General features: G+C 39.6%; 1 protein-coding gene across 4 annotated transcripts in view; it reads right to left on the bottom strand.

The window, feature by feature from the left end:
• Fars2 (phenylalanyl-tRNA synthetase 2, mitochondrial) overlaps window positions 1-23259 on the bottom strand; it is a 451555-nt gene that overhangs the window by 350890 nt on the left and 77406 nt on the right. The gene's annotated exons all lie outside the window — the stretch shown is intronic.

Here is a 23259-nt window from a genome sequence, read left to right as displayed (position 1 = left end):
GTTGAAATTTCACTGACAACTAAAAGTATTAAAAAGTGCAAAGCATGAGGGCTCTGCCTCTAGAACACAAGAGTGGGTTATTAGGGTAAGGGTGGGCTTCTCACACAAGGATGAACTCAAACCCTGTCCTCTCTCTTTTGCCATGAGATAATCTAAGTAAAAAGGTCTGGCTTCATGCCCCAAACTCCAGAGCTGTGAGAAACAAGTTTCCTTTCATTATAAATTACTCAATCTGTGGTATTCTGTTATACTAGGGGAAAAAAAAAATGACTCTAGCATGGTGGTGCACATGCACCTGCAGTCAGGAGACAAAGGCAAGTGGATTTCTGTAAATTTGAAGTCATCCTGGTCTAGCATAGCAAGTTCCAGGCAGATCAAGTCTATATAGTAAGATCCTGTCTCAAAATTTTAACTAATAAATTAAGTAAAACAAACAAAAAACACACTAAGACAAAGCTGTTATATGATATTTTGTTTGTGTTCTAACAAATAATGCTTGCCTGGAGATCCGAGGGCAGAGCTAGTGACTAGTTAACCATAGAGGCCAGGCAGTGGTAGCACACTCCTTTAATTCCAGCACTTGGGAGAAGGAAACAAGACCCAAGGCCACCCTGGACTACATGAGATTGAACCAGTTTAAAAGAAAAAAAAAAAAAAAAAACAGAGCCAGGTGATGGTGGCGTACACCTTTGATCCCAGCACTTGGGATCTCATACCTTTGATTCCAGCACTTGGGAGGCTCACAGCTTTAATCCCAGTACTAGGGAAGTGGAAACAAGAATATAAGGAGGTGGAGACAGGATCTCAGACCCCATTAGGTCTGAGGATTTGTAGAGGTAAGAAGTGACTGTATCTGCTCCTTTGCTTCCCTGATCTTTCAGCTTTCACCCTAATTAATATCTGACTCCAGGATTTTACTGATAAGACTAATTAGAATTGTGCTTCACAAAGCCTTAGTGTTTACTGCACTAAATCAGAAGAACACTGAATGTGCTTATAGGACACTAATCTCTAGGTGTCCTTCTCTGTCATTTAAATTATTTGCTCTGTAGAAAAAAAGCCTTCATTATGCAGCCTTGTTCAAACTTTTCATGAAGGAGAAAACATTCTATGTGACAACTACCTTTTCTTCTAGTAAACTGTAACACCAAAGGAATCTTTAGAAGGATCACATAAAAGTTATTAGAGTGCACAGAGCTAGATTCGTTCATTAAAGAAAGTATAGGCTCACATTAAGGCTTCTGATGGGCAATGGCAGAAAAGAGTAAGCACCTACACTTTACCTTTCTGCTATCTACCCTCATAACTACAAAGTCCTGTTTCCCTTATATAGAGAGTTCCTTCTGCCTTCTGGAACAATTCCCAGAATTGTAAAAAAGCCATTCATTATATCTTTGAAAAGCCATTTTGAATAGGATCTTGGGAGATGGCTCAGTTGATAAAGTACCAGACATGCATGTATAAAAAACCAAGTTTGGATCCCCAGTGCCCATGTAAAAAAGGTGGGCACATCAGCAAACATCTGTAAAGCCAACATTGGGTCAGGCACTCAGGAGCCAGTCAGCCTAGCTGAAGTGATGAGTTCCAAGGTCACTGCAAGACCCTATCTTGAAAAATAAGGTGGAGACTGTGAGAGGCCCTGTCTCAAAAACAAGGTGAAAATGAGGAGGACATATAATGTTGACCTCTGGTTTCCACATGTACACAAATGCATACATGCACACAACCACATGAACACATACACATAACATATACACATACACACAGATATTTGTTTTTGTTTTTTGGGGTTTTGTTTTTGTTTTTGTTTTTTGGGGTTTTTTTTGTTGTTTTTTTTGGGGGGGGTTTTCGAGACAGGGTTTCTCTGTGTAGCTTTGTGCCTTTCCTGGAACTCACTCTGTAGACCAGGCTGGCCTCAAAGTCACAGAGATCCACCTGCCTCTGCCCCCCAAGTGCTGGGATTAAAGGCATGCGCCACCACTGTCTGGCCAGATCTTCTAAATAAAGTTACTACTTTAGATGGTAGAGTGTTTCATTCAGTAACTTAAAAAATAAAAATATACTTAATGAAACTTAATACTAAGTAACAGGCTATGCCAAGAGTAGGCAGAAATTGTATTTGTGAATGTTCCATCTTCTCTGCTCTTATTGGTCATGACATTTGATCTAAAAACCTCTGCATCACTCCATCAGTGACTACTTCTCCCCATAAAAGACAGTTTCTACTGGAATGCACGTACACAGTAAGCCCGACACAAGAGAATTTACTGGAAAGGGACACAAAGTTGACAGAAGACAGAGGATTGACCTGGATGTGTGTGTGTGGGGGGGGGGGGGGGAGAAAGAAAGAAAGAAAAGAAAAATACACAGAATTTAATAAGATTGTAGAATTTCCCAACTAAGAGGCACCTCAGCAGTCATATGGGATAGGACACTGAATTCTCAAGTAAAATGATAAATACCCAGGAACAGGTACCCAAAATCTGTGCCTGTTAGTGGAAAGACTGTGATCTACTAACATTGTTTATTCTTTACTTCAACAAAAGCAGTTTTGAACTCCCTCAGGGACCATATTAACAAGGCTAACTAGAAATCAAAGTTGAAAGTTCAAAAATAATTTAAGTTCTTACATTTAAGTCACTCAATTTTTTTGAATTTTAAACTTTCATTTAAAATTTTTTGAGGTAATTTAAAATATACAACTTGGTTACTTTCTTCAGGACTCATGTAATTCCACCAAGAATGCACAACTTCATGGTCCACAAAAGCCTGCCTCACATGGACCTGAGCTGCATAATTGCCAGACTCAAAACTGCAAATAAGAATAACTTCCTAGAAGCCTGTCGGTAGAACTATCATGATGAAGAAGCTTTCAGAGACACCCAGGAACAGTCTAGACTTATGCACATGGTATTACTTTGTCAGGGTTGCTTCAAGTGGATTTGGCTGAGCTTCAGCTGAAATCTGTCTACCCATCTACATTGTTCAGTAACTTGTCCCTGCAGTAGATACAAATTTCAAATATGCACATGCAAACTTACACATCCCAGCACAAAGCCACACTGATAGGCTGCTAGGTACCCAGTTCAGAACTCTTGGCAAACACAAGAAAACATTTCTTTCTTCCATGGCATATGCTGTTATACAAAGTGCAGGACTGCTTAAAAACGTGCCTTTATACAGTTAGTCATGATTGCCAACAGTGTTTTACTTTATCAATGTCTTGTTCCACACACAAGTCCTTTCAGATTCCCATAGTTGAATGCTATCCTAACATCCTGTAATGATCTTCTCACAGGTCAAGCTTGACCGTGAAAGAGTAATTTTTTTCATTCTCATTTTGTAACTTTTGGTCCATCTGCTCAGCTCTACTTTATGTCCACACTCTCATTCTCCATACCAAAACAGTATTCATTCTTTCTATTATCATCTCTTTCCAAGCAGGACAAATGACTGGGATTGCTTTTTGGCTTTTATGAATTGAAAGTCTTCCCTCTGCCGCTACCAAATCTCTCCATAAGAAATATGTCATCTGAAAATAGAGGAGGCCTAGGAAGGCATTCCTAGAAGGCATTGATCTACTGGTACAATGTACTTGCACATCACCTATCCACAGCACTGGGTAAGAATCATTCATAGCAACTTGCCAAAAAGGAAGTGAAAGCCAGTACATATGCAGTAATTTAAGCAAATGTCTCTGCCCACACAGTAAACAAAATTCAGCAATTTAAGTGCTTTTCAAAGGCCCAAGTCTCTTCAATACAGTTCCTTCCCTTAACTTTAGTACTATTTACCCAAATAATTGAGGGCAAACATCAGTGCACTGAAGAATTAAACCAAATAAAATTCATAATCTTCGATATTAGAAATGAAATAAATGTTTAAATAAATGAATAAAACAATCTGAACCAAAGGCCAAATTGGCCCCTGGCTTGTTTTTATAAAGCTTCCTAAAACAAAGCAAAGGACATTTTTCAGAGTGACATGCCTACATCCCCCAAGACACAAATAACCTGCAGCATGATCTGGTCCTTTACGAAAACCATTTACTAGCCTTTACTGTAACTTAACTCACTAAGATGTTTTCTTGCACTATTAGTAAAATCTCCTTACTTAAAAATATATGTAGACTATACAAACTCAGAAAGTAGAAAAAGTATAAATGCATGCATTACATATTGACATTAATACAAAGTACAAAGAATGACATCTGAATGAAAGACAATACAATAAACAGCTGGCAACTTCACAGAAGTATTCCTGTGGTTTAGTCCTTAAGTCCTTTTCTTAGGTCCTTTATCATAAAGTAAAAAGAAGAAAGAACACACATCTCATAGATAAAAGATTAATCCAGACCCTGTTCAGAAGGTACTTCACTCATTGCCCAACGAATAAAAGCTCAGCTGAAGTAAAACTGACCCAAAGACCTCTAGATATCTGTAACACAGAAAACAGCCAGACTGAGAACTGAGAACAGATGGAAATCTTGTTTGTTCAGATGATTTTCTATGTGTTGGCAGGATGCAGGGGGAATGTACATGAGCAAATTAGAAAATAACTAGCTATGCTACAATTTCTACAAAATAGTAAGAGATGTTGGGCAAAACTGGGGTAAGAGATTGACTCTAGGAAAGTAGACCTTGGGGCTAGCAAGATGTTTCAGCAAGAAAAGACACTGTTGCCAAACTGGATAACCTGAATTCCATCCCCAGGACCCTCAAGATGAAAGGAGAGAACAAATGTTGTTCTCTGATTTCTACACAGGTGTCACAGCACAAACATTACCCACAATGTACACACATGCAAATACACTAAAATCAATAAATGTAAAAATGAGGGGATGGGGTACTGGAGAGATAGCTCAGAAGCTAAGATTGCTTGTTGCTCTTCCAGAGAACCAGAATTCAGTTCCCACTACTTATGCCAGGCAGCATGTAACAGCCTGGAACTCTAACTCCAGGGAATCTGATATCCTCGTCTGACCTCCAAAGGTACCCACATACATGTAGCATATATTTATAGTGATATTTTATTTGTATTGAAATGTGATTTTATTTATATGTTAATAAAGTTGCCTTGAGGTCAGAGCAAGCCAGAGCAGAAACTGGGTGGTAGTGGTGCACGCCTTTAATCCCAGCACTTGGGAGGCAGAGCTAGGTAGATCTCTGTGTGTTCAAGGATACAGCCAGCATGGCAGACACACGCCTTTAATCTCAATACCAACCATAGAAGACCTGGAGGTCTGTACAGAAGACCTGGAGGTCTGTACAGACAGGCAGTGACGAGGAGGTCATGTGGCTGGGTTTACAACCAATGAGAAAACAGAACAGAAAATCTATAAAAAAGATAGGACACAGAGAGGTAGCTCTCTTGGGGAGAGGAAGGACAGCAGAAGCAGTGAAGGGTAAGGTCTTCCGCTCTTGCTCTGACCTCATGGTTTTTAACTCTGCAATTGGTTCTGTGTTTCTCATTTAACAAGCCAGTTACATCCACATATATTTACCCAGACAGATACACAAATGAAAATAAATCTTTAATTTCTTTTTTGTTGTTGTTGTTTTTTTGGGTTTTTTTGTTTGTTTTATTTTGTTTCGTTTTGTTTTGTTTTGAGACAGGGTTTCCCTGTGTAGCTTTGCGCCTTTGCTGGATGGAACTCACTTTGGAAACCAGGCTGGCCTCAAACTCACATAGATCCACCTGCCTCTGCCTCCCAAGTGCTGGGATTAAAGGTGTATGACACCACCACCCGGCCCCTTTAATGTCTTAAAATGTAAGACTTGAACCCTGCTGGTGAGAAAGTAAATCATGTAGAAACCTAGGAATCCTGTGCACAAAACAATCAAAACTGGTTCTTGTGGGGCATAATGTCAAGTTAAAGACCCCGGGGATATGAAGCAAGACAGTAATAAACTTGCAAAAAACTTTGATTCTTAAAATTGTATCTTAATACATAAACTAGCTTCTACAATAGCATGTGGATTGTAGCCTTCAGATAAATAGAAAAAAATATTCAGTCTGAAAGGTCCTCCAGAAGTCACTCAGTTCAAAGCTCAGATTCTATAAATTAGGACATGCAGGAAACTAGTCAGATAATCTTAAGTAGATGATTCTGTGATGGTATGATAAAAATGGGCCCCATAGGCTCATATATTTGAATGATTAGTCACCAGGGAGTAAAATTCTTTGAAAGGATGAGAAGGATTAGGAGGTGTGGCCTTGTTGGAGGAAATGTCACTAGGGGTGAGCTTTGAGGTTTCAAATAGCTCAAACCAGGCAGCCTGTGGATGAGGATGTAGTTCTCAGCTACAGTTCCAGTGCCATGCTGGTCACCATGATAATTGCCTTGATGATAATGAACTAAATAACCCTTTGAAACCATAAACTAACCTCCAATTGAATGCTTTCTTTTATGAGAGTTGCCTTGGTCATGGTGTCCCTTCATAGCAACAGAACATAGTAATAGTGACTAAGACAATGGCTTATCCCAGTGACCCAATCCCCAGGTAAAAGTCTTTTCTATTTCACATTATTACAGTCTCCTCCTTCTGACTTCATTGTTCACTAGCAGAATAATCTTGGTCTTAATCCTCTCAGTCAAGAGGATCCTTCAGACCACTGTTTAGAATTGAGTGAATTAATAGACAGAAGACCCTGCAACAGTACCTGGACCATATAAAACTCTCAATAAATAGCAGCTACAACTGCTAATAGTTAACTTACCCAAGTACATTGGACATCTACTCCCTGAATCACCTGATCCAACACAGGCTAAGACAGCAAGGTCAACAGGAAGCCACGCCTCTACAAAGGGATGCTAACTACCTCTTCCACACTGAGCTGAGGGAAGGTTTTATGACCTCAGGCTTACACTAGGAGAACTTATTAGCATCCTTAATAAATATCATCCTCTCAAGTAGCCACTCTTCACCACTCTTCCTATCTTTTGAGTGATGTGAGTACAAAGGAACTGGGCACTCTCAGAGAATTCCATATTTAGAAGGGTGAGGCAAAGCCATCCAGGGTTGCACAGACACAGTGCCACAAAAACATAGGAGGAGGAAGAACCTAAAGATTCAATTTTATGGCCATGGATTACACCTCAATTTAAAATGTTGTTTTAGAATGTTGTCCACATTAATAGAAACTTTCTTTACCACCACAAATCTAGCACAGTGACTAAAAAATAAAATAGTAATTGATGTAAAGTTTATTGGGGACTTATTATTTAGAATTTAGTTATTTTTTAGTTACATGTGTGCATGCATGCACTTGAGCATGAATGCATGCACCAAGGGCAGCCAGAAGAGAATGTCCGATCCCCTGAAGTTGGAGTTACATGCATTTGCGAAGCACCCAATGTGTGCTGGGAACTGAACTTGGGTTCCCTATTAGAATAGTACATGCCCTTAACAGCTGAGCCTTTTCTCTAACCCTAATGTGAACTTTATACTGGGTCCACAGTCCTCTCTCCACCTCCTTCATTCTTGCTGGAAAACCTAAGCACTTCACAAACTTACCAGAATAATGGATTCTCTGAACCACAATTGCCTTGCTGAAAAGGATCAGTGGTGAGTAACCATAGTCCACACAAGGTCATCACTATGCAAAAGCCATAAGACATATGCTATAATGACAGATATAATATATAGCCTATATGGGAAAAATATATAATTTGACTGTTTTAAAATAAATACATACATTTTACTCTACTAGTTTCCATTTTCACTCAAAAAAGATCACATCAAGAGAGTAGGTTTTGCATCCTGCTGACAAGGATGAATAACAAAAAATCTCTAAGCAGGCAGTTTCCTCTATTACCTGTGAGAGAGTTATTGGCACAAGCTTTCTAGAAAGCAATTCAGCACTATCATGAAATTTAATACTGTTCACACTCTTTGGCACAGTAACAGAAGTTATCATAAGAAAAACCAAAATGAAGGCAAGAGTTAAAATGCTGTTTTATTTAATGATATTTATATAGGAAAAAGCTAGAAACAGTATGAATATCCCAAAACAAAAGAATAATTAAGCAACTTATACAATAACCACACAATAAAATATCATGTAGTCATAAAATATAACAAATTTTGGAAAGAATCCTAAAGATGAAACATTATACTAATGATAATTTAGGTCATATATATTTGTGTGTATTACACCTTACCTACACAAATACATGCTTACTATGTATACCATGTTCTGCCTGCATGTCAGAAGAGAGCACCAGATCTTATTATAGATAGTTGTGAGATGCCATGTAGTTTCTGGGAATTGAACTCAAGAACTCTGAAGGAGCAGCCTGTGTTCTTAACCTATGAGCCATCTCTACAGCCCCAAATAGCCAGGCAGTGGTGGCTCATGCCTTTAATTTCAGGACTTGTGTGGTAGAGGCAGGCAGATCTCTGTGAGTTCCAGGACAGCCTGGTCTACAGAGCAAGTTCCAGGACAGCCAAGGCTATCTACACTGAGAAACACTGTCTCAAAAAACCAAACCCCTCCACCTCTATACACACACACACACACACACACACACACACACACACACACACACACCAAATACATGGTTGCCTATAACACTATGTAATAGACATAAAAACCATGAGAAGAATTATGTGAAAAGTTTAATAGTAGTTACCACTGGTTCTTTATTTTATACTTCTATTAAATTTTCTAAATGCATGTTTATTGAATTTTAAAGTTTATTTTGAAAACATAGCTATTACAAGAAAACCTTTTTTGAAACTGTTCAGTTGTGTTCTAGACACTATATGGCCTGCATTAAAGAACAGTGTCAGTACAAATACATCCTTGGCAAGATAACTGCATATGATGCCCACGTACACCACTACTTCTTATGTGAATAAAAGTAGAATGCTTATGTAGGAAACTTTATACTTGACCAAATTTCTCTGTTCAGCCATAAATCAGCTGTCATAAACACGAAAGCAGTTTCCCAGTGCCACTTCTCGAGAAGTAAATTTTAGGAAACTTGTCCAATTGTAAATACATTTCTTAATTATACTCATAAAAGTAACTTTCAATATATGTAAACCCTCAAATGCTATGTGGCATCTTAGTTAAAGAAGAAAACCCTTCTTACTTGTAAGGAAAAGGTTCATTCAAACCTGGATGAAACTAAGGCAGGCCTGCTAGCCAAGAGGTCCTTATGCAGGGCTGCGGCACACTGAGGAAGCAGTCAGAGTCAGATCCAGCAGTTGTCTTGTCTTTGTGTGTGTATGTGTGTTTGTCGTTGTTATTCTTCAAGACAGGGTTTCTCTGTGTAACAACTTTGGCTGTCTGGAACGTGTGTTGTAGACCAGGTTGGCCTTGAACTCATAGAGATCCAGTAGTTGTTAACACTACCTCATTGGGTGGAGCATCAGTAACAGCCCAAGCAGCACTGTAAAGGCTGACTTCCTTCAGGCCTGGTAATGCTAGGAATCAGTAGCAAACCTATCATTTCATTTTGCTTTTGAATCTGTGCAGACCTGTTCTTCAGGAGACTCAGGATTCCTTGCCCACTAGGCTATCTTATAAAGACATTTCACTGTTGAGAGATCAAATACCAAGACATCACTTTTCACAGTAAGCAGAAAAGAGGCTGAATGAAGAGCTGCCTACGATCTACTTCCACATTCCCAGGCCCAGCTTAGCCCACTGAGCTCCTACAGAGCACCATTGAAATGAGATGCAAATACGCACTCCAGCAGCCTATGGCTTCTCATGTAAATAACGAAGCCTAAAGAAACATACTCCTTTCAGAAACCTTGATGTGGGTTTTCTGTATGATCCTCTGTCAACTTTACTTAGGTGTGCCTACAGCACTGGCATAAGCCTACAGTCAACTTCTATAGGATAATCCTTACTCACCTCCCCCTGGACAGTGCATCCTGTATTCTAACTTGTCATGAGTAAACCACTCACCAGACACTTTCAGTTCCTCAAATCCAAACCCTACTAATGCAGAATCATATTTCTCTATCAGCTATATAATCCTTTCCTGTTTGCCCTGTTCCCAGCAACCACTGCCACTGTACAAACACCACAGCTTGCCCATTCTAGCCATCTCACTGCAGTGCTGCTGTACTGAGGACACCTCACGGCCGGTTTGTGATGACTGTATTCTCTGTGCTGCTGCTGACACACCTTTCCAGTTCCCCTTTTCACTGCTTCCAGTTTGCCAACTCCTTCACCATTTTAATATTGCAAGTAAGTTCGAAGTCAGAGAGAGAGAGAGAGAGAGAGAGAGAGAGAGAGAGAGAGAGAAGTAAACAGCAGAGATTGCTGTGACCTATTCCACACTAAAATTAGTAAGTCAAATCAATACAAATTTTGTACTCAAGTAAGTTTTGGAACCAATTTTTCTTCAGGGCTTTCCTCAGACCTGAGAATTACAAGTAAGAGGCCTTGGGCACAGGTTCCCTTGGTCCTAAGTCCACTGCTTGCTGTCAGCCAGGCCCCAGTGAGCCCCTTCTCTCAGCTTTAACCTTTTTACTCTAGCAATGGACAAAACCTAAGGGCCTTCTCAGCACATGTCCACACTGCCTTTCTGCTGGGAAACCTGTCACCGTCCCATGCTAAGTCAGGACTTCCTGTGGCCCAGTCCCAAGCTACTTCTCTTGCCTCCTCTTGGAATCCTTCCCACAACATGCACCCAGTTTACTACTTGGCACACATGTACTGAAAAATGAGTCTAGCAGGTTGTCTTCCCATAAACAGTATTTTCATTAATTCTGATGTTTCAATATGGATGTTAAGAGCAGTATTATAATTTTAATTAATAACAAAAACTAAAATACCATGAAGTAGTTCCATCTCATCTTGCCTGTGCTACCTAGTTCTTGGTCATTTAAGAAGAAGGAACCTCAGCTGAGAAAATGCTCCCAAAACATGATCTGTGGGCCTGCCTCTGGGGCATTTTCTTGATTAATGATTGATGAGAGAAGAAGGCCTAGCCGACTGTGGGTGATGCCACCCCTGCATGGGTTGTACTGGGTTGCATAGGGCAGCAGGCTGAGCAATCCATGAGGAGCAAACCCTGAGGAGGAAACAATGCTCCTGCATGGCTTCTGCATCAGCTGCTGCCCAAACCTCCCTCAGTGATGGAGTATGAGCTATAAGATGAAATAAATCCTTTCGTATTCAGATGCTTTGGTCATGGTGTTTATCACAGCAAGAGAAACCTAACAAGATCTAGATTATCAATAACATTAACCAAAGGGAAATGTAACTCAATATGACTGCAAAAATAAAACAGATTGATAGCAAGGGCATGTGATGGATTTAGGAGAATCAGTTCTAGAATTCATGTCATTTTTAAAGAAAATAAGATCACATTACAAAATGCTTACCTTTCCCAGAACCAAAGAACTTAAAGAAGTCAAACACACAGCTGAAACTTGGTCAAATATGACAAATGCCAAAAAATTTAAAATGGGGGTGGAGTGGGGGCCAGAGCAATGGCGCAAAGGTTAAGATCAGTCTGCTCTTTCTGTGGAGCTAGGTTTGATCTCCAGCATCCAGGTGGCTCACAACCTTCTATGAATCTAGTTCCAGGTTATCCAAGGCCCTCTTCTGGCTTTTGAGGGCACTGCATGCACATGGTACACAGACATACATGCCTGCAAGGCACACATACACACAAAATAATTAATAAATTTTAAAATTAAAGGAGATTACAATGCATAAGCCCAGGGCCCTAGCTACCCTGGCCAGAAGAGCTTCCTTCTGAGAGGAGAGAAAGACCACTCGCCATGAAGTCATCATCAGAGACAAAGCCACACATGACAGCCACATCTCAACCTTGGAGTACACCTCAGGGGTTACACAGGAACAGTTTTGTGCAATGTACCAAGATCACCAAGAAGCCAGTTTCAATGTTCTCAGGAACAGAATTTGCTGCATCTATACATCTACTAACTGAGCACCCAAAAAACCTCATCTGCTATGGGCCTCACTGAAAACAAAATGAATGTTTAAGTAGGAAATAGTCACACATTTATATCAAATGATCCAGTCAGTAATCACTTGTGAACATGGATTTTGCTCCATTAAAAAGTAACAACTTTGGAGCTGAAATAATTCATTTTATTATTTCTGTGAGGTGCTAAAGCACACAAAGTACCTGTACAAGAAAGTACTTCTTCAAAATTAATGACTGCAGAAAACGAATTAACAACTCCCATTCCACAGTGCTCACAGAACTGTTTCCACGAGCTCAACACCAAACAAGTTGTTCAGCAGGATCACTCACATTCTATATGACTAACAGATGTGTACTCTGAAACTGTTAACTTGGAATACCATGAACTGCTTAGGAGGACAGAGCAATACATGAAGATGTATGGACAGCAGCCCCCACACACCACCTCCCTGCATTGTCTATTTAGACAGGTATATTTTTCAAAGAATCAGGTCCACCTAAGTCCTAAAAATGGTTGCAGCCCTAACGGTGACCTTGGTTCGATCCCAGGTACTTCAACATCCTTGACAAGCATCTAGTGAATGAATTCTTCTGTAATAATTCATCACCATGTGTTTTCTTGATTGACTCCAGAGCATATATGAGACAATGGAGAAGCTCTCAGGGAAGGCAACTGCAGGTCCCATACATATGAGGGTCTCTAGCAGGTAAACACCAGCTGCCCCTTACCACATATCAGTGCTCCTGGCTTCCATGTGTAAGTGTAAGTAATTTTTAGCTCAAATAGTGATTTATTTACCTATCACTGGCTTCAAGGCATATTTAAGGCAGGATTTATAACCATCAGCAAGAAACTGACACTGGACAATGCCGCCTGAGGCACATGGCTTCCACTGGTTGGCAAAGGCCCATTACAATATTAATGAGAATGCTATTTGTCAAGATAATTATTAGTGAATTTGACAGCTACAGAAAGCAGATAGCCCCGTGAAAGACAGGCCGAGGTATATGGATCAAAAGCCTGAGAAATCCCTTGATACTTCTGTCTTTTGTACTTGTGGCCTTTTATATAGATAATATCTTATTAAAACATTAAGTCTGAGGGAGGAAAAGTAGGAGAGAAGCCAAGTATTAACACAACTATTTTCTGTGTGCATAATCCCCTATGCCCATTCAAAAGAATCTTTTCATCAATATAACTCAGTTGAAAAGTGACTACCAATATTAATCATTGATAATAAATGCCATGGCTTCAATAATGAGAATTCTGAAAGTGTTTTTCAAACTGGGAATATCTTTATTTACTCAAAAATAAAAGAGCACTCATGAGAAAAGTATCATGTGATGAAAACAAAAACACAGGGACAATATCACTTTGAAAGGGTTTTCTCCTTTTCGTTTTCCACCCTTAAACACAGGTTCCAAGAGGAATTTGGATAGCTTAAGCCGAAAGGTTAAGATATGCAATTAAATGAGTGCATGAGGGATTCACTGCAGACCAATGATTCTACAAGTTAATTTGAATGCTGGTTAATAAGTGACAGAAGATGTCACTGTACTTGGAAGTGATATGACTCTCAATCACTTTTTCACTATTTCTAACTTTTCAAAGTGTCATGTAAAATTAAGTTCATGCTATCAGTATCTATTAATATGAGTGCTTTCCTAAATATGCCAGGGGAAAGCTCATCATGCACAAGGTACACAACACACACACACACACACACACACACACACACACACACACACGCATGCACACTAGTATATACAAAGGGTAAAACAAAAATATCTCATGCTTTTACTGTCTCAAGAAACCCAAGTGAAATAGCAAACTGATAGTTAACTTAAACATTTATCAGCTTCTTTCTAACCTTATTTTCTAAAAAAAAATTAACTGGACTATAGTACTATATAGTCCACATTTGGGGAGAAATATTACAATTATCCACAAATTCCAGCATTTAAAAACGTTTCATAATAATTTTAGTAGTGTATATATACATAACAGTCTCTAATTTTTAAATGTTCAGCTAATGAAAGAGAAGATTTTCACCCAGAAACCATTTAGCAAGCAGAATGGTAATAGCAAATAAAATTAAAAATTGTTTCAAGTAAGCTCATTAATTGCATATTAAAAAACTATTTTAAGGAATTAGAAATATTACTGCTACACAGAAAAAATAAGCTCTGGGTTAAATTTTTTCTCCTACGTATTCTAAATAAGATGATTTTTATCGACGATTATCCAAATAAGTTCACTGCATATAAATCCTGGGATGCTGGCTCTGGCAGAGAAGAGTAAGTTACAGCGCATGGGCACATCTAGTCCCAAGGCCCAGGACTGGTGAGCAGAGGCCAACACTCTCCAGTGTACCTCCATACAAAAGCAACTGCAGCATCCCCCTCAAAACCTCCCCTTCAAACTTGAAAACAACACCAAGTCCCACCTACTGACAAGATAATGCGACAGTGAAGCACCAGGTCATGGTTCGTCCAGGCGGCAGCCCACCATGCAATGCCCACTGCCTGGCCTCATCAACAAACACCACCTACCATGCTTTCTTCAATATGCTCTCTATATGATTTCTTCCAAAACTGAAGCTATCTTCCCATTAACATGATTCAAAACTCCACTAATGTTTTATCTGCATTAAAAACTGTGTTAACTGGATGTATGCTCCTGTAATTCCAGCACTCAGAAACTGTGATAGAAAAATTTGAGTTCTAGACCAGCCTGTTACACAGCAAGAACCTGACAATAATAATGAAATAATAGTAACAATAATGAGGAGGAAAAAGAGGAGGTTGTGAGTACTGACCTATCTCATCTTTGTTATAGGTATGTTTCTTCTACACAGGTTGACCATGGCTCATGGAAATTCCATATCAGTTAAGACTAGTCTGTCTGTTAGATGTTAAGCCACTTGAGGACAAGGTAAATACTTTGTCATTAAAAAGGGATGTTTTTCCAAGTCAAAAGGAGAAATTCTGTTATGAGCATCTAAGGTGATAAATTTCTAAATTACTATTTAGTTAGTCAAGAACCCATAACATCCACTCACCTCACAATGACTCTTACATGTCACCATCTACTATCCAAGTGACAGTAGTGAGAAAAGCCAATATACAGTCAGTATAGGAAGTCAATTGCAAGCATAGAATCAAACATCACTTTTAAATTATGAGTTCAAAGATCAATATAATTCACACAGTACATTATAAGCCTGAGCATAGTAGAAAGACAGCAGCAGCCTCATCCATCCCCATATATTCTCTTCTCCACCTAAAAATCATCTTATATTGCTCTATAACCTCAATGGTTTTTGTAAGGACAACTAATACATGAAGGTGTTTAAATAACCAATATACAGAAGATACTCATGATAGTTAATATTATCCTACAAAGCCCCTGTGATACAGACTTAGCAAATAAAGAAGCAGTGTGCACATAGAGGAAATACAGGGTTGATCTCCCGGAAGCTCCCAGTCATATCACTGCCACCTGATCAATACATAACAGTGTTCTATGTGTTTCTGTTTAAACACACTTTATATAATTAATATACTACCTTATCAGTGATTTCATGGCCAATACCTAAATGAAGCTTCTAACATGTGTGATTTCTCAGTTGTATCTTCCAAAGTTCTTACACTCAGGTTCTAGAAGGAACTTCAGCACAATGGTTGGCAGTCACCGTAAAAAGTAAAATCAATAATAAAAATCATTATCTGCTGTGAGATGTCCTTCTGTGTGCTGTGAATGTGTGTTGCTCTCATTGGTTGATAATAAAGTAGTTTTGGCCAATGGTGAAGTAAGATAAGGTTAAGTGGAACAATCAAACTGAGGAGGGAGATGAAGAAGGGCAAAGTCAAGGAGATGTCAGCCAGCCAGCAAGCCACTGAGGAAGCAAGATATATAACAAGCCACAAACCTCATAGCAAAACAAAGAAATATGGGTGAATTTAAATATAAGAGCTAGCTAGTAATAAGCCTGAGCCATCAGCCAAGCATTTATAATTAATGTAAGTCTCTGAATGGTTATTCGGGAACTGATGGGTGGGAGAGAACCATCGTTTACAATCACCAGTGTCCAAAATATGATATCAAACAGACCAAGAAAAAGTTCCTTGTTTCAGCATGAGACTTGAAATGTGATGGCAGAACACTGCCTAGTATAACTTCAGCAGTAGTATGCATGCATATCAGCCTACCCTCATTGCCTTTGCCCCACATGTCAGTCAGTATCTCAAGTACAGTTCTGAAAGTGAGCAAATACAGATACAGAAAGCTTGCAAGATGCATACTGATTGTGAACCAAGACACTGTTCATAGTAGATGCCTCACAGGAAAGGAGACGGGAAGCTAGGCAAAGGAGGGAGAGAAATTTAAGTTTTACTCTAAGCCCTTTTAGCCTTTGAGTTTTGCAGAGAGAGGGAAGAAGAGGAAGAGAGGGAGAACACTCTCATGGATGAAGTTTATGATGATATGTATATATAAGAAAACAGTATTGGGGCTGGAGTGATAGCTCAGAGGTTAAGAGCACTGGCTGTTCTTCCAGAGGTCCTGAGTTCAATTCCCAGCAACCACGTGGTGGCTCACAACCATCTGTCATGAGATCTGGCGCCCTCTTCTGGCCTGGAGGAATACATGAGACAGAACAATGAATACATAATAAATAAATCTTTTAAAAAAAAAAAGAAGAAGAAGAAGAAGAAAACAGTATTAAATACATTTTAAACATTTACAAAAATAAAATTTAGCTTTGGGTTTAAATGTTAAAAAGGAGACAAAAGAAGAAAAAATGAAAAGGAAAGTGAAACAAAAATTGAAAGAACCATCTATTTTGTCTACATTGGGGCAACTGTAAACAGACTCTCAGATGAGTATACAGTACATAAGATGACTTAAAAGTAATTAATACTAACACCTTAAGTTCTCAGTTCACACCAAAAGAGGAGGCCACACACAGAGAATAGGACACACACAAAAACTGTTTTCAAAGAATTGCATCAGAAAAATCGCTTTACATGACAGGTATGTTTCCCCCAGGAAATTTAAATATAATACTTTGTACAACACTTAAAAATTATTCTGTGTAGAGCAGTAGATGTTCCAAGACCACCAGCAGCAGCAACAGCAGCTGTAAGCAGGGTTTCACCCAGGTTCCTGAACAGGTACTGAGATGGGCAGTTACTACTTTAAAAACCCTCAGGACAGATTCTGAGGTCAATTAAAATTTAGGTCTCATGAAAATAGAAACTATGAGCTATTAGAAACTATAAGCTTTTCCTATTGATAATGACTGATCGTTAAAAAGACCTAAGGCTATTTTGTGTGATCACATGAGAGTCATAGACCATATATATACTGTGTCAGTCTCTTTATGTAATGAACATAAAAGACAAAAACAATCTTTGTTGAAAAAATTAGACTAATACGCTCCTCTGGCAAGTACTGGTAATGAGTAACTGGGAAGGGCCAGAAGGCATTTCTTAACATTGACAATGATGTTTAATATTTTGATAGATTTGAATTTTACAGGTACAAATATTTACCACAAAGTGTTGGATGATATACCAATTACCTGTGCATTTCATTGTATGTAGACTTTGTGAGAATGAATCCTAGTCATGTATGATTGTGAGTTCCAGTTAGGTAGTTGTCTGCATTCAAGAGGAAGTCAGTTACTCATTCTGAAAATCCCCTCAGGAAAAGAAAGACGAGTATATAGATGGAGAGGGGGAAAGTGGATGGATGGCAAAGCATCTATAATACCAAGTTTACTGAAGAATGCAGGTGGGGCTTTATGAAAAAGCACTGATGCTGTTTCAGCCCAGTCTGTATGCTTGAAACCCTTCAATAAAATATTAACAGGATAAGTAGTAGGTACTGGTTGTACCAAAAGTACCTTGGTGTACTCAAGTGTAGGACTCCTACCTATATGCATGGATTTCAAATCCTAGAACACTGTGACAGTAGCTCAGGCAGTGAAAAGTGGCAGGAAAATGGGGCTCAGACTCTGATGACAACAAAGATTTACTTCAGAAACTTCCATTTCACAAAAAAGTTATAGGCTACAATGGCGAAAGCAATATGAATACATATACAAGAAAAATTATCGCTGGCAATAATTAGTAATTTCGTAAACACATGTACCATGTGTAACATGAATCTTAAAAGGTCTTATTAATAAAATCAAACCTGGAGCCAGGTATTAGGTGAACGCTGAAAGATCAGGGAAGCAGAACAAGCCACAGCTTCCTCACCTTGCCAGTTCCTCAGCTGATCCTGTTTCGTCAGACTGGAAGCCTCTGTGTCCTCATATAAATGGATCTCAGCTGAACAGCAGCTCAAAAGCCTAAAAGCTTAACCAGCTCTAGTTCCTCATCCTCACGCCTTAAATACCTTTCTGTTTCCTGCCATCACTTCCTGGAATTAAAGGCTCTTGTTACCACGCCTGGCTGTTTCCAGTGTGGCTTTGAACTCTCAGAGATCCAGACAGATATCTGCCTCCGGAATGCTAGGATTAAAGGCATGTGTGCCTTTATATCTATTCTGGCCTCTATATCTAGTAGCTTTTCTGTTCTCTGACCCCAGAAGTTTATTAGGGTGCACAATATTTTGGGGAACACAATATCACCACAACCATGGACTTAATTCAGTAAGGAACAACATCCCACCTCCTCCTTTATCAGGAATTTGTAAATAACACACATAGAAAGTTTTTACAACGCAGCCCAGGCTGGCCTCAAACTCTGAATAAGCTTCCCTTCTCGGCCTCCTAGTGTGCATTACAGGTGTAAAATACCAAGTGTCCCCAACACTACACAACAGCTGGCTTCTTATCTTGACTTCACAGATGGCTGACTCTCCAGGACATCAGAATTAGGGTGCATGGGAGCTGAAGGCACTGCTAGTCTAGAGCCCACAGTTTCACACCACTAAGCCATGAAGCCATCCCCAGCACCCCAAGGTGTCTTTTAATGAGATTTTTCCAGTTATTTTAGTGACAAAGGATTTGGGGGGGGGGGTCCTCTATTCTCTGACAAAATGCTTCAAAACCCAAAAGTCTGTTTTCTTTTTAACTGCCTATGAAAGATTACAGGCTTATTTTCTGACTTCGACACTTATTTCAAATTCAGATTCTTTAGTATAACCTAATATGAGCTGTGGAGATAATTAATACCATGTTAAAATCTCATGATAAAGTGAGAGAACAAAGAAAAGGAACATTCTTAAAGTTCAAGCCTCTTTCCTATGCCACATCACAGGATTGAACTGTCTGCTGCTCTCAGACACACAATCCAAACGCTGAGCTGAAATTCTTCCTCTGCACATCCCCACTGCCCTGTTCTTTGGGGAAAGGGCATGGCCTCATTGTGCATGGTGAGTGTGTGTGTGTGTGTGTGTGTGTGTGTGTGTGTGTGTTTCAAGGAATGGGTAGGAAGGCCACATTTCCAGGAGCTCCAGCTTCAGTTACCTTTCTCTGTAATCAAAATGCTTCTTTCTTTCTTTCTTTCTTTTTTTTTTGGGGGGGGGGGGTGGAGGTGGTGTTCCGAGACAGGGTTTCTCTGCAAAGCTTTGGTGCCTGTCCTGGAACTCACTCTGTAGCCCAGCCTGGCTTGGAACTCAGAGATCCTCCTGCCTCAGCCACCACTGCCTGGCTCAAAATGCTTCTCTAATTTAATTTACTGAGAGGACGGTAACATCCACACAAACACACTCTGCTTAGTCCAGGTGTGCTGCTGGAACAAAGACATAAAGTTCAACAGGTTATTTGATTCACCATCCTAGAGGCTCAAGGTCAGACCCTGAAGCCAATCTTCTCATTGAGAAGTCCTGATGTAACACAAGCTGTCACACAGCAGGAGTACATGTCTCTTCTGAACCTGCTTCTTATAAACCACTGGGATTAATAATTGGATTACACCCTGATGACCTTGTCTAACCACAATCTTGTTACAAAGGCCTCACCTCTAAACACCAGAGAATAACAGTTCCAGCTCTCTACTACTTTACAATGGAGACTCAAGCTGCACCTAATCCCAAGGCCCATCAGCCTCCCAGTCTATGCAGTCCTAGCACTCCTTGATATATTTCCGTATCAGAAGAGTAGCCTGCAATGAGACTGTTCACCTCTACAGCAAAGAGTCAACATCACCAAAGGCAGTTATTTCCTTACAATCACCTCCAGCTGAGTCACTAACCATGCAATTCATCCTAATTCAAGACCACTACTATTTTCTGGAAGCTGGACAAGGTAACTCACACTTGTAATCATAGCACTCAAGAAGTTGAGGCAAGAAGATTGCCATGAGTTCAAGGCTAGCTTGGGTCAAATATAGCAAGACCCTCTTTGCAGGGAGGGAAGAATGAGATGCTGAAGCTACACAGCAAGGTTGGACTGGCAAGAATCTAAGCTCAGGATCCAACTATGAAACTCAGATCATAGTATTTTGGATCAAGGATAAATTTCAGCTACCCAGGCCAAGTCTGCTCACCCTTCATTCTGTGCTTCTGGCTGATGAGCAGAGCTTATCATTTGGAGTAATGGGTCCTGTAATAAAGTAGTGATTTGGTTCTGACTCTGACACTGGACCACATTCTCAACAGCCTTCGCTGTCAGCAAACTAGAAAGCTGAGGCATATTCAAGTGGTAACAGTGGGAGCCCATAAGTAAGAATATGCAGCTAGTAGCCACCATGCATGAGAAAATGGAATTAGAAATCAATCGCAGGGCCAAACACCCACAACCCATTTCCAGGTCTAGGGTATGCATCTGTTAGGTCACTTCCCACTTCTATGTCTGCAAACCCACTCCTGCACAGCAATGGTATCAAACACTGTGGCAGAGGGCGAGGCATCAGCCCACAGCCGTGGCCAATTCCTACACATAACCACAGTGGTGTTTCCAATTCACTCTTTAGACTTACATAAACTTAGACCTGAAGCCTCCCTGCTTTGATATGCCACATCAGACACAGTGACTTCTGTAACATTAGGTGGCTGAAATAGATACATTTGGGTGACCACATACTTTGAAACAAACAGAGCATGGAAGGACACAGCAAAGAACCACAGCACACTTCAGATCTGAACAAGGAATGTTCCAGCCACTAGAATGAACAAGGGCCAATTCCAAGTGTCTTGAGTATTTGTGCTAACAAATGGGGTTCTATTCCTTAAAGAAACTAGAGGAGTAATTTCACTGTTCGAAGTTTTAACCTGTAAAACTTACAGTATGTACCCACCACAGAGACATGAGTTTATGTAAGACAGAATGGCCTTTCTCCCACAGGTCGCTCCCAGATAGGTCCATGTAATACCAGCTCCTGGGAGAGCTTGTCCTTCCATCCCCAGAGTGCCTGCCACACTTGGCCACCCATATCCTGGGCATCCACAAGCATGTGATGCGGGGCAGCAGAATGATACTTCAGTATAGCTCTACCTTTTCACCTCCTGTGATGCGGGCAGCAGAAGGATACTTCAGTATAGCTCTACCTTTTCACCTCCTGTGATGCGGGCAGCAGAAGGATACTTCAGTATAGCTCTACCTTTTCACCTCCTTTCACTTTCACTACACGGGGAGCTAGAGCATGTCATAACTTTACTCTTCGGTAACTTTCTCTCAATTTTCCCAGTAGGAGGCAGTCAAAACATTAACAGTTACAGCATCTCATCTGTACTGGGCTGGGGAAAATGAAATAATACAATCAGATTGTTCAGAAGACACCAAAAAGAGCAATGTTCAGTTTCAGTACAAGGATGTGAATAGAGATAAGGCAGGTTACTTTATTTATCAAATGAGCAATCCACCAAGAAGCTATCACAATTCTCCACATACACATGTTGAGAACATGTGTATCCAATTTCATTTTAAAAAAATTCTACTGGACATAAACTCACAATACACTGATAGTGGGTGACTTCAATACCCCACTCCCACCAATAGACAAGTCATTTGCAAAAAAAAAAAAAAAAAAAAAATGAAGAGAATGGAGTTCAATGATAACATAATCAAATGGACCTAACAGGCATCTACAGAACATTTCACCTTAACATAAAAAATATACAGTCTGTTTTGTTTTGTTTTGTTTTGTTTTTGTTGTTGTTTTTCAAGACAGTTTCTCTGTTTAGTCTTTGCTTTCCTGGAACTTACTTTGTAGACCAGGTTGGCCTAGAACTCAGAGATCTGCCTGCCTCTGCCTCCCAAGTGCTGTGATTAAAGATGTGCACTGCCACCGCCCAGCTAAGAATATAAGGATTTATCACCAGCTCACATTCTCCAAAATCAACCACATTTTAGGACACAAAAGAATTATTAACAAATATGGGAAAATGAAATCCTACATTCTACCTGATCATAATAATAAAGCTGGATATCAATAGCAACAGAAACTAAAGAAAGTACACAAATTCATGGAAACTGAACAACACACTACTAAATGCTAACTGGTCCGAGGAAGATATCAAGAAGGATTATTAAAATTTCCTAGGATTCAATAGAAATTAAAACAAAACATACCAGAATCTATGGGACACAATGAAGGTAGTCTGAGAGGAGAGTTAATAGGACTAAGTACCAGCATCAAAATATCTGAGAGAACTCAAATTAATGAACTAAACATGTGCCTTGCATGGCTTAGAAAATAAGACTCAAAAACAGTAGATGGGAAGAGAGAATCAAAATCAGGACTGAAAAACTAATAAAATGAAACAAAAAATATATCGGTTAGTTGTTTGCAAAGACTCACAAGATTGACAAAACTTTTGCCAAAATAAATAAAAGAAACAGAGAAAAGACCCAAATTAATGAGAGCTGAAAGGGAGAGAACACTGAGAAAATTCAGAAAATCATAAGGACATACTTTAAAATTTTATATTCCACTGAAATTGAAAATTAAAAAAAAAAAAAAAAAGATTTCTAGATGCAGATGACCTAACAAAGTTAAACCAAGATGAAGTTAAGTACCTTAAACAGACCCATTACAATAAAGGCAGTAATTTTAAAAAGGCCAAGGGCCAGGTGGCTTCAGTGAAGAATTCTACCAGACTTTCCAAGAAATAACACCAATACACCAATATTCCTCCAATAGTTCCATAAAATAACTGGTACGAACAGGGAAGCTTCATTCCTCCCTACTGGCTAGATTTCATAGTGCTGGAAGGTGCTATGTGTGCTGCCTAAAGAAAAAAACATTAACAGTCTCACCTGCTGTGGATATCGCTCTGTGTAAATAAAGTTCTGATTGGCTAGTGGTCAGGCAGGAAGTATAGGCGGGACAAGAGAGTAGAGAATTCTGGGAAGTAGAAGACTGGAGAGAGACACTGCCAG

This window comes from Onychomys torridus, chromosome 5 (assembly GCF_903995425.1).
Source record: "Onychomys torridus chromosome 5, mOncTor1.1, whole genome shotgun sequence".
In the NCBI taxonomy this organism is placed as follows: Eukaryota; Metazoa; Chordata; class Mammalia; order Rodentia; family Cricetidae; genus Onychomys; species Onychomys torridus.
This window is presented reverse-complemented; position numbering and strand designations above follow the sequence as displayed.